The sequence below is a fragment of the Dipteris shenzhenensis genome, chromosome 13 (assembly GCF_047967505.1).
Source record: "Dipteris shenzhenensis isolate YYH24624 ecotype China chromosome 13, Dip_SZ_1.0, whole genome shotgun sequence".
Taxonomy (NCBI): Eukaryota; Viridiplantae; Streptophyta; class Polypodiopsida; order Gleicheniales; family Dipteridaceae; genus Dipteris; species Dipteris shenzhenensis.
In genome coordinates, this window is record NC_141608.1 from 19,365,118 (window position 1) to 19,377,607 (window position 12,490).

Genomic DNA, 12,490 nt, shown 5'->3' on the forward strand with positions numbered 1-12,490 from the left:
TGTCTCCTCCACTGCCCCAGGAGCATCTCTTTGCTGCTGCTCCACCTTCTCCTCAACAACATCAGCAGCAGGTCTTTACTCCTGTGTCTTCTCCTCCTCAGCACTATGTGATTGCTCCTGTGGCTTCTGGTCCTCAGCATTAGGTGCTTCATCTGTGGCATCAAGGTATATGACACCTTCTTGTACTTTAGAGCTCTCACCCAGCTTCACAGTAGCTGGTATAATAGGTTTGGGGGAGGCATAGCTTAAAAACCTCCAAATTGTATGAGCTTTAAAATTATGTACATAGTTTGAGCTGAAGCTATCCTCTTTCATCTGCAATGGCAGACGATAATTTAGAACACTTTGTATCATTATGAATTATCTTCAAGCTAAATGAAAATTATTTTTTCTTACAAGGTCTGGCTGTTCCTTCTCAAAGTAGCTTGAAAGTAGATATTTTGCATTGATCAGCACTCTCCATCCGCAGCTACTTGAATCATCTTATTGTGGTGTCTGTACAGTTGGAAAGATATGTTAGAAACTGTTAGCATCTGCATAAGACAAAATTATTCAATAAGTTTAAAGACATAGCATTTAATAGACATCAGTAGAGGGAATGACTTTTTACCTCTAGACTTATTGGCTCTATTGAATCCAAAAGAGAGACATTGGGAGGACAGTGATCCAATGCATCTAAAAGCCTTCTAATACAACTGCAATATGTATAATTTAGTTAGTATGATATCAAAATAATGAAGTTTTAAGTTCAAAAAGCACACACAACACTTACAATTTCAGCTCTCTGTGTGTGTTTTTAAGAGAGTTGAATAGAAAGCATTGCTTCTGCTTGATGTCAATAGAAACAAAACTCCAGTGGTCACTACATAAGGAAAAAAGCATAAGGAAATCAAAGGCTACAAGAGTTCCCAATCTTAAAGAAGAATCTTAAAAGAAGTAGTCACCCACATACCTGTTATGGTATGGAAGTAGCAAAACATCAATTACTTCAAAATTGCAGTGTTTGAACCAGCTGGAAATACTAATGGGAGTCTCCTTTGCATCTCTTAATTTAGAAGAAATGGCAGGATCAATAATATGGACTATATGCTATACAGATGGGTGAAGCCAGCTTCTCATCATGCTGCATAGGACCAAAAAATAATTAGGGTAGGTTATAAAGGAGGTACAAGGAGGATTGATTTGCAAAAAATGTAAAATAATAGACACTTACTAGAGCATTGCAAGAATGATAGTATCTGAGCAATACTCATTCTTATGAGCCAATGCTGCTAAGCATTGTTTTGTCAAGTCAAAATCATTCACTGAAACTTCATCCTCAATATGGACAACTACATTAGGGCCCAGCTCCTGCAACCTTCTATGTATCTGCAGCTCCTTCTTTCCAGTCTCCACATCTATAACAGATTTTGTTTCTTTTATTTGCTGCTTTAGTGACTCCTCATAAGCAACCTTCCCTCTGGTGTTCTTTGAGTGCGTTACCTCAACAACCTTTACCTCATCTACCTTCAACTTCCTTGTAGGTGGAATTAGCAATATGTCTCTCATCTTTATGTCCTGCCATTCCACAGGATGAACAAGCTTGTCATACCTCCATCTCACTCTGGACAAAGTGTTCAAGTCTTTGGCCATCAAAGTCACCCTGTGAGCATGGGCTGCTACAAGCATTGCATCTTCAAAATATTTTTCCAAGTAATCCTCTGCCATTTCCTGTAAGGAAAGAATGGCAGTTCTATTCCACCTGAACCCAAGGTTCCAACTATCACAAATTTCTCTCACCAGTCTTTGAAAAGGTGCCTTGGGTATTGCAAAGCCTATAGCTTTCTGTTGCCTCCTGATCTCCCTTAGCACACCTGCACCATGATTCAATCTTTTGGCCTTTTGCTTGAGCAGGCTCATTGGCTTACCCTTCCTGCCATGTGCAAGTCTTCCCTTTGGAGGCACACTAAATTTCTTGGTACCTGCCCCAGCTGCTGTTGCTGCAAGCCCTGGCCCTTTGCCAACTTTCCTTGTAGTTGACTTGGTTCTTGCCATCACTCTGAAAAACTGCATGCAAAGGATTGGAAAGAGATTACAGACATGGAGAACATGTTTTGACAAAAAAAAGGCAATCACAGGGGTGGATGAAGCAATATAGAGAAATTTGCAATAAAATGCGATATGAGGAGTTTGAAATTCCAAACTTGTTCAAATCGCGTTTTCTTGCAAATTCCTGAAATGACATGATGGTGCATTCCTACAGTGATTTCTCTGTCTCTACAACTAAATACAGTATGAATGGAGTTAATCCAAGAAGATTACAGCCATGGATAGCTATAGAAGTCACAAAACCAGAATGACATGGGTTGATGAAGCAATATTTCAATATTTGCAACAAAACGCGATTTCAGCTGTTTGAAATTCCTAAGGCCTTCTCCTCACGTTTTCCTGCAAATTCATGAGGCAGCATGCTGGAATATGCCTTCAGTCATTTGAAGGTGTTTGCATAACCATGCAGGATGGATTGAGTCTATGGAAGGCAAGAAGTGTGCACAGACTGAACCCATAAGTACAGTTCTACCCTCACATGCAAATCTCACACTTGAAGATCTGCATTCCTACAGTGATTTCTCTGTCTTGACTTGAGTCTATGCATTTCCATGCAGGATGGATTGTTTCTATTGTAGGCAAGAAGATTGCAGAGACTAAGGGGAGAACCCATTGTTATTGACCTAGAATCTATCTGTGGATGTGCTGTGCTGCTGATGAGTAACCTGTGCTGAGGATGAACCTGTGCTGCTGGACAGGATGCTGATGTTGCAGAGTGTGGAGGTAGGGAGGCAAGAGAGCAGAGACTGGAGGGCAAGAGGTCTAAAATAGGATACCACAAATAAGTGCAAATACAAATAAGGCATCTTCTAAATCCCACACGTGTGGAATGTAGTCGTTTTTCACACGTGTGGATGGGACCCAGATCTCTTGGAGTTTGAAATTTGGCACGTGTGAAAGGTACACTTTATGCCTTGGAACTTGTGCCATTCATGATTTCATAATCAATACCACAACCACTCTTCCCTCCCCTACCTCCCAATCTTTCATCCCTGCCACGACCCTCGCATCTTCCATTTCCTTCTCTCTGATCCTTTCCTACCCAGCACACTCCATCCAGACTGCAACCTGCCTGAAGACTACTACTACTGCCAGATCTCCAGGTTACCTAGAGTGCAGAGTTCAAGCTAGTGAAAGAGCAGGAGATTTACCAGTGCAACTCCAACAGCATGGAAAAGGAAAAAAAAGGTCAGAATTCTAGATTGGTTTCAATGTTTTTTAACATATATTTCTTCCATCCATTGGATTTTTGATGTCCAAATGTCTTCACTCAGCTCCACCCTTCTTGTTACATTGTCCAAGAATGTGGTAAATCACCCAAGAATTTGATTGGAGATGGATATGAATAGAAACTAGAAATTTGCAACAAAATGCGAGGAGAGTGGTTTATAAATCTCTAAATAGCCCATATCGCATTTTGCTGCAAATTCCTGTTGTTGACACATTCCTCATGAAAAGTTTCACTCAGCTCCATTATTTCTCTTGCATATGAGATCATAGTGTCCAGGAATCACTGAGATGAACCTAGTGTTTGATTTGACATGCACATGAACAGAACTGGAGAATTTGCAACAAAATGCGAGGAGAGTGGTTTATAAATCTCTAAATAGCCCATATCACATTTTGCTACAAATTCCTATTGTTGACACATTCCTCATGAAAAGTTTCACTCAGCTCCAGCATTTCTCTTGCATATGAGATCATAGTGTCCAAGAATCACTGAGATGAACCTAGTGTTTGATTTGACATGCACATGAACAGAACTGGAGAATTTGCAACAAAATGCGAGGAGAGTGCTTTATATTTTCCAAATGGTCTCCCATCGCGTTTTGCTACAAATTCCTGTGTCTGATTTGGTTCTCACTTCTACCTCATTAATTTGCTATCTTTAGCCCTGTGGAAATCTTCCTTGATGATGAGAAATGTTTTTGCTTTGGAACAGCTGGCTCCCAGGCCCCACCTTTCAAGAGGAAGCTGGACTTTTTTGCTGCTATTATTAGACCACAGCAATCACCAGGTGAGTCATGAGATGTCATGAAGGAATTATCTGGTGATATCCAATGCATTCACTGATTGCATATGTCAGCATATAGAATTCATAGTATATAAGTTTTTGAACAGGCAGCAAAAAGAAGAGACTGGAGCAGAGTGCTGATTCTTCCATCAAAAAACAAATGGAACCAGAAGAGGACAATTCTCCAGATTTGCTCCTATTTGAGTTTCTTCACAAATGCAAGGCTCAGAGTAACTTCCATATATACCACAGTATTTTCAACATGGAGTTCACAATGAGCTCTGTACTGGAGCATCACAAAGATTTTCTTTCAGACTATTGGGATACCTTCAAAGAACTAACAGAGGCAGGAAGAATTGTGGAAGGAGAAAAGGTTTTTGTGCATATAAATCATATTGTCTCCAATGACAGGCTGAGGTACCATGTGAACAGAAGATTTGACAGCCTGCCTGATCAATATAAATTCAACTGTACTTTGCACACCAGAAAGTGCAAAGTGCTTGAGGAAACCATGGCATTTCTTATGTACATTGTCTTCAGTCAGGAGTCTTTGGATGAACAAGGGCAGGAGATAGAAGAAGAAGACACATCTGAAGCAGAGGAAAAGGAGGATGTTTCTTTGGTCACAAAAATGGCAGAGCAAGAAGAAGATATCAACCTTCAGGATGAGGGGCTGCAAGTGGCTGCTCTTGACCTTGTTCAACTGAGGAAAAAAACTGTGAGGGGAGCAGAGCCAGTTGAAGATTTTGATGTTCAGAGTAGCAACTATGCAGTGCCCATGCTTCCAAGTGTCTTGATTGGTGGAAAAGATTATGTTTTCCTCCATGATATAGAGTGTATGTTCAATTTGAGGGAGGACTATGCCATTTCCCTTATTGTCCAGGCTTCAAGGTTTGACAAGGAGGTTGGCATAGAGGATGACCATTCACTACTGGCTTTGGAAACAATTTTTGATCCTGTAGAGGCCCTTACATTTTGTTTCAAAGAGGCTGAAAAGTTCCAAGAGCCAGATGAAGCTGCCTTCCAGCTCACACAGGAAGCTATGAATCTCTCAGCACTATACACAGAAAAGCCTAAAGAAGAGGTTGGACAAGAGGGGAGAGGGATAAATCTTTGGAAAGATGAACTACTTGTTGCTGATGAAAATGAGAAGGTACTTCAAATCAAATACTTTGACTTCTGCTTAACTTTGTTTTTGTAGGTTGTGTATTGTCTCACTCCAATCTTTTGATATGTGGCAGCTACAAATTGAGGATGATACATTCCTCCAGAGATCAAGTAGAAGCAGGCCGGTTGGGTTTCGCAAAATGTCAGGCCTAGCTCATTATATTCATGATCTAGGCAGTGCCAAGATCTTGATTTACCATAGGCAGTTGAGCAACAATGGAGAAGCCAATGTTTACTTCTTAAAATGTTTGTCCAGGGCTTTAGGTGGACATGTTCTTTCATGGCAAAAGGAAAAGATCATTTTGATAGAGAGGTTGTCTGCCATAGATATATTTGGGGATTATGTGAATAAGCAGGCCTCTAGGGCTGCTTACTTTTTGTCTTACACTTCTTATACATTAGCATGTGGTGTTAAGGAGCCCAAATGTTTGGAGGGCTATGGAAAACACCAGCTCATAAGGTTTCGAGAGCCACCCATGATTGCATCAGGCCACACAGTCCAAGAAGAGGAATAGGTGGAGATAGTTGAAGAAAAGGATACCCCTCCCAGACAAGCAACAGAGGCAAGCATTGATAAACAGACAGTCGACATCAAGCCAATAAAGAAGAAAAAGACTCCAATCAAGATCAAAAAGAGAGTTCCGATCGGCAGGCCCTGGGAGAAATAGGATTTAGTCACCAAATATAGCACAAACATTATATTAAATTTGAACTAATTTGTACAAAGTCTTTGATATCTGGTATGATCTTGTATAAATGAACAATAAGTTGAAGATGAAATGATTTGTACATTTACATAGAGTGGTGTCGTTAAACATTAAACAAACAATATATTGAAATTGTGAACAAATTGTATTAAGTTTAGATCATATGTTTCACAAAAGAAATACTTTTCATGCATAACACCAAGAGTCACTTGTTCCACTAAAAAAATTTCTATTGAATGAGTTTGAAAACATGTGGACATAACACCAATAAGTTACAAATGAGTCCTATTCATGTTTACTTGTCCATTTATGGTTTCTAAATATCTTCGATTCCCTCCATTGTCTATGTCTCTCTGCTGCAATTGAATTGTCTAGAGCTTGTCTTCGTCTTTGCTTTTGGGATAGAAGAAAAGCAAGCTTGATTTTGGAGCTAGCAACTTTTCTTTTAGCATGCAGCCTCTGTAGTATGCCTCGGTAAAACCATTGGAAGACTTCCTTTAGATTATTTGCCTTCTGACTCCCTCCATAGTGTTGTGTGTGTCTGAAAAATGCATTACGTGCCATGTAGTGAGACTTCTCCATGCCTTGGGTAGACCAAATTGCTGGGTATCCATACTTTTTGACAAAATAGGGAAGGTGGTTATATATGATATGGTTGCTAGGGTTTTTCGATTAGTGGACTGAGGATGTGGACTGATGAAAAAGCATTGGTTGCTAGGGTTTTTCGATTAGTGGACTGAGGATGTGGACTGATGATGTGGACTGATGAAAGCATTGGTTGCTAGGGTTTTTTGATTAGTGGACTAAGGATGTGGACTGATGAAAGAGGTAGATCCCTTGATATGATATGATAGGTAAAACACACCGGTGCAAGTTCGCTTGGATTTCAAAGATCCTAACTTGGTGGATTTGCATCATCTCCTGCAGGTCCCTTCTTGGTCTGAGGACCTCGCCAGACTTGGCTACGAGGATCCATTACCGCCCCCCTCATTGGCGTACCAGGCTTTCAAGATGATGTTCGATGGAAGGACCCATGAAGTTATAGTAATGATGGACTCATGAGAATTGGGGGACTAATTGAAGTCCTTATGATCATTACCTCGACCAATTGGTCGTGGGATCCTCACTTGATACACTCTATGGGTGTCCTTGACTAACTAGTTGATGGGACGAATATGATAGCTTTGTTGCCCTCCACTGATTGGTAGGAGAGAGCTAATACTTCTAATTACCTTTCATACACTGAGTTTTATCCATTGCTATATGGGATAGGACCCTCCAGAACCCATGACCCTACTTTAAGGGCACCTCCAAGACCCATTCACATTCATCACAATACTAGTGGGACATGGATTTCATTAACAAATTACCCTTATTCTATATAAATGATTTGATTTTATTGAGGGTAGTAGTCCAACCTAATCCACTGTGATGGGCGGACTACTGCCCTCACTTGGATTGTGTGTCGGACCTGCGGGAATGCGGTTGGTGGGAAACATACACACATATACACATAGACACTCCTCCCCTTGGGGAACCTTGTGACCCCAAGTATGCATGATGGGTCCACAGGACATCCCCCCGAGGACCTTTATGAACCTCTGGTGTGCCTATAACTGAAAGGCCATAATGACACTGAGGGGATATGGATGCCAATGTACCCTCCTAGAGCGGACGGCCTTCACTTTATGAAACAATTTGGCCCTTTTTGTTTACTTTGAGAATTTACAAATGTAAAATGTGTATCCTTCTAAGTACTTTATCGATTAAGAGTGAATGGATAGTGGTTTCATGTGCATTATTGCTAGCAATTTGTAAACATGATAAGTGGAAATTGGAAATTGCTGGGACCATAAAAAGAGATGGAGGAATTTTAATGGCCATGTTTGGCTTACATGCCCTATATAACCTAACTAATGCCATGGTGGAGAGTATTTGAAAGCATTGGGATTTGTCCACTTGAATTGTTTCATTTACCTCTCGAAGGAGGCACATTCACATTGTATTTGTCCCATTCGCCCCATCTCTCGGCAAATTAGTGTTGGGATGGAGATGAGATATGGCATTAGTTGTACTCCCACACCTACAAGGATATCATGAGATGGGATGGTGTGGGGACTATATATAGTGGAACTACATTGCCACGCCTACAGGGATACCAATGTACATAAGAGAAAGGACTATTCAGAATGTTTAGTTTAGTTGATGGAGAAATGGAAAGTGAAGAGATTCTCTTGATTTTTCCTCCATCAAGCATTGATGGGACAATAAAGAAATTCATTGGTGGGGAGTTTAATCATTAGGAAAAAAGGGAGCTCATTTGGGGCCCTGTGAGAAATTCACTATTTTCTCTTTTCTCTCTCTACAAAAGCAAGAAAATATGGATACTTGCGTGAGAAATGTCAGTGTGAAAAGGAATAAATATATTCTTTCACATGCTTTACATTCAATGTTCATATAAGAGCAATACTTTTCTGTGCAAAATTTGGTGATTTTGACACCGCAGACGCGTTCGGAACGGTCCAAAACTCTAAAAACGGCACTGGAAACGCTGGAATCGGACATCCGGAGGCCCGGAAACGGCCAAAAAAGGTCAAAAAGTGAGATTTGCAGCAAAACGCGATTTGGCACCTTTTGATTCCAAAACCCCAAAAACGGCACTGGAAACGCTGGAATCGGACATCCGGAGGCCCGGAAACGGCCAAAAAAGGCCGAAAAGTGAGATTTGCAGCAAAACGCAAATTGGCCGTTCCGGACGCGTCTGCGGTATCAGAATCACCAAATTCTGCACAGAAAATAAATTTTTAAAAGATTCAAATTAGATCACCTCATTAATGTGACATGCTTCTACGAACATATAGTACTATTTCTTTTTCTTATTTTCATCTTCTTTTGTTGAATTTTCAACGTTATGTTGGCCCACTCCTGATTGGTTGAGAGCCTATTTTCTCTCTTTTCTAAAAGGCCCTAAAATGAGCTCCCTTTTTTTCTAATGGGCCATGGGTATAAAAAATGGACAGGAACTTTGGTGCAATCTCGTTCCTTCCCCCTTTTCCCTTTCCTCTCCCGCCCACCCTCTCCCCCCTGCCCCCCTCCTCACCCCCCCCCTTTCTCCCCCCACAATGGAGGATTGTTAAAAGCCTTCATGGACTGGGGAGCTCCAAGCTCCTTCTTGCCTCTCATACCCTCTATAACCTGTAAGGTTACTTCAGGTGAGAGGGCATGCAGCTATATTTGTGGTTATCTACGTCACAAGATTGGTGCTTATGATAAAATATAGATGTATCCTCTTAATTGTAGATGTAGATAAATTTGTGGACGATAGCCTGCATAGGCTCAACCAGGTCCATAAACCAGTATGATTTCCTACTTGGGATGTGGGAAGATATATACCAAAGGGACTCCAAGATATCTTGGAAAATTTGAGACCATCTGCCTAAATCAACCATGGAAGTCGGGTTATTGAGCAATTCTTCATTGGAAACTAGATAGGTTACCTAACTTTACTTTGGAACGTTTATCATGGGGCATATCTAACATTTCTTTGATATTTTTAGGATGACCTTGGGTTATTTGCATATGGAGGTTCTACAGTGGCCTTAAGTAACCCATTGGTTAATTCATATGGAGTGCCCACTTGTACATATATGCTTGTAAGATTAAAAATGGACTTGGCTTGAAGTAAACTAGAACATATGCAAGGAGGGACAAATTACCGAAATATTTTAGGTTATTCTTGAGGTCTCTATGGCATAATGATAAAAAGAGGCCCTTTGAAATAAACATTTTGACATCTTATCATTTCAAGAACTATATTGGGATTTCTATTTGTCATAAGCCTTAACATATATAAAATTTCCCACTTCTAGAGTTCTAAGCTTTATTTTGAATGGGCCTATGAAACAAAGCATGAAGTCATAACCCTTTAATTTTCGAGATTCTTTAAACTAGTGATCTGTCATGGCCATGTGCCTAGAAAATGGAAAATGGCCATGAGAGTCTTATTGCAGGAACCTTGGAATCCCATAAGCATATGAAGTTCTACATAGGGGAATCCCTCTTCATCTTCCTTGGTAGGTTGGACCATAGTACATGGGAGTTCTCCAAGAGGGTCTCAAGATGGAAATTGTATTATTATGGGAGTATCCTTTTGTTTCAAACAACTCACTAATGTTATTGACTAATGCTAACCTTTATGATACAAGAAATTGCTTGACATTGATTGACTTATTTCCTTGGGATGCCTCTAATATTTTATAAGCATCTCTTTAAATTTAAAAGCCAATAGATATTTACTTCTTGAGTATTAGAATGCCAAGATTTGTTCATTGCTTATCTAGATAGAGTGGCATGGATAAGAACTGTGTGCCGGCATTGAAGCCTGGCTTCCGCAGCAAAAATTTATTGTTCTAACTTCCATTTTTGTTGTGATGGTGCCAGGTGAGTTGGCATACTTCTCCGTCGGATTTGCAATTAAAGCCTTGAGCATGATATTGTGAGAAAGGATGTTGGCAATCTTGAAGAGCACACTTGGGGAACCCATGATGAGATATAGTGTTCTCTGCCCTGCTATTGACACTTACAAAAATGTATCTGTATAGTCATATGGTTTTTACGAATAGAGTAACTAATAAAAAACTACTCTTTGGGATTCTCAACTTTTAATGCAGTTGGAGTAGTCATTTGAGGTTCTGATTGCGTGATGTCTCTCTTCGTTGCACCCTTAAAATTATCTTGTAAAAGCATTGGTTGCCAGGGCTTTTCGATTCATGGACTGAGGATGTGGACTGATGGAGAAGTAGATCCCTTGATATGATATGATAGGCAACACACACATGCACGTGCAGGTGCACATGCATACATGCGTGTGTGTGCGCATGCACGTGCGTGCACACACACACACACACACGTGCATGTGCACGTGCACATGCACAAGCACATGCATATGCACATGCACATGCACATGCGCACGCACACACATGCATATGTGCACACACACACACACACGTGTGCATGTGCACGTGCACACGCACACACAGGCATGCGTGCATGGACACACACAGACACCCCTCCTACCCTTCCTCCCTTTTTAGACCCTGGCTCCCTTCTCTTCCCACCTATTCCCCCCGCCCCCGCCCCACCTCCGCCCTCGCCCCACCCCTATTTTTTGTTAATTTCCTTTAATTTCCCTATTTCCTTTTTCTCTCATCTTCCTTTAAATTCCCCTATTTTTCTTCCTCAAATTATTATTTTTTTGGCTACCCTTAAACTGTTTATTCCTTCAAATATATATATATATATATTATTTTTTCTTCTTATACCTTATTTTCTCATTTATATGTTAATCTTTTCAATTTTTTAATTTACCTTTCCCCCCCTTTTTTTTTCTATGCCATTTTAAAACATATTTCTTATTTACTCTCCAATTTTCCCTTTTAAAAAACCCCTTTTTTGTATTTACTATTTATTAATTGATTTTTTACTTTGTTCCGATTTCTCCTTATTAATTTTTTCCTAAAACCTTCTTATTTACTCTCTTCTAAATTTTCCTATCTTCCAAACCTATTATTGTCTCTTTTATCCTATTTATCAAACACTCCTATTAGTAATGGCCTAACGTATTTTCCTACCTTTAATAAAGCCCCCCCATCCCCCCTTTCTCCCTCCGTGCATTTTTTACCCACCCATTATTTTTTGCCTATCCCACTTTTACCGCTGGCACGCATGCATATGTGCCTAGCCGCCCTACCGACCCACCTTCCCAAATCTACGTACTCCCTAGTTAGCTACTTTCTCCTGACTGCCTATATGCCTGTGGACCGACTACCCCTACCTTCTCTTATATATTAAACCCTCCCAGTGAGCTCAAAGTCACCTTATTGCCCACTGCCTCTGCACAGTCTGATGGACTTTGCCCCCGTTGCTCACTGCCTCTCCACAGTTTGGTTCTTGCTGAGTACCCCCTGAGTCGCAAACCTTAAATACCCCCTCCTCTCCTTTAGTACTCATGTGCCTTTATTTCTACCTCACTTACACAGAAGCCGGAGTACTAAATCCCACTACTCACAATGCTGCTGCTCACCGTCCAACTCAACAGTACCCTGGCGCTACCTTAGAGACCCTCCCTAGTTTGCGGCTTTTGTTGCTCCCTGTTAGTGCCATGTTCCTTAGATTCTTGGTATGATGGGCACAACCTTACTATGACTGGTGTCTCGCACCTCGTGTGAGAAAATCTACCTCGATTTTATACCGCCACCTCCCTCCAAGCTGTCGATGGACTCTCAGGTTCTTAAGACTTTTACCTTTTAATAAACCCCCCTCCCCCTTTTTGTTTTCATTCATTCATTTAACTCTTTTCCCTTTTATTTTCTATGTTTATTTCTTTTCTAGTTATTTATTCCCCTTCCCCCCCTCCTCTTCTAAGTCTTTATTTTGCTTATTTGCTCAACTTTAAAAAAATTTCTGCTTTAAAACCCACCATTATAATGAAATTCCCTTACTTTACCTTCTTAAT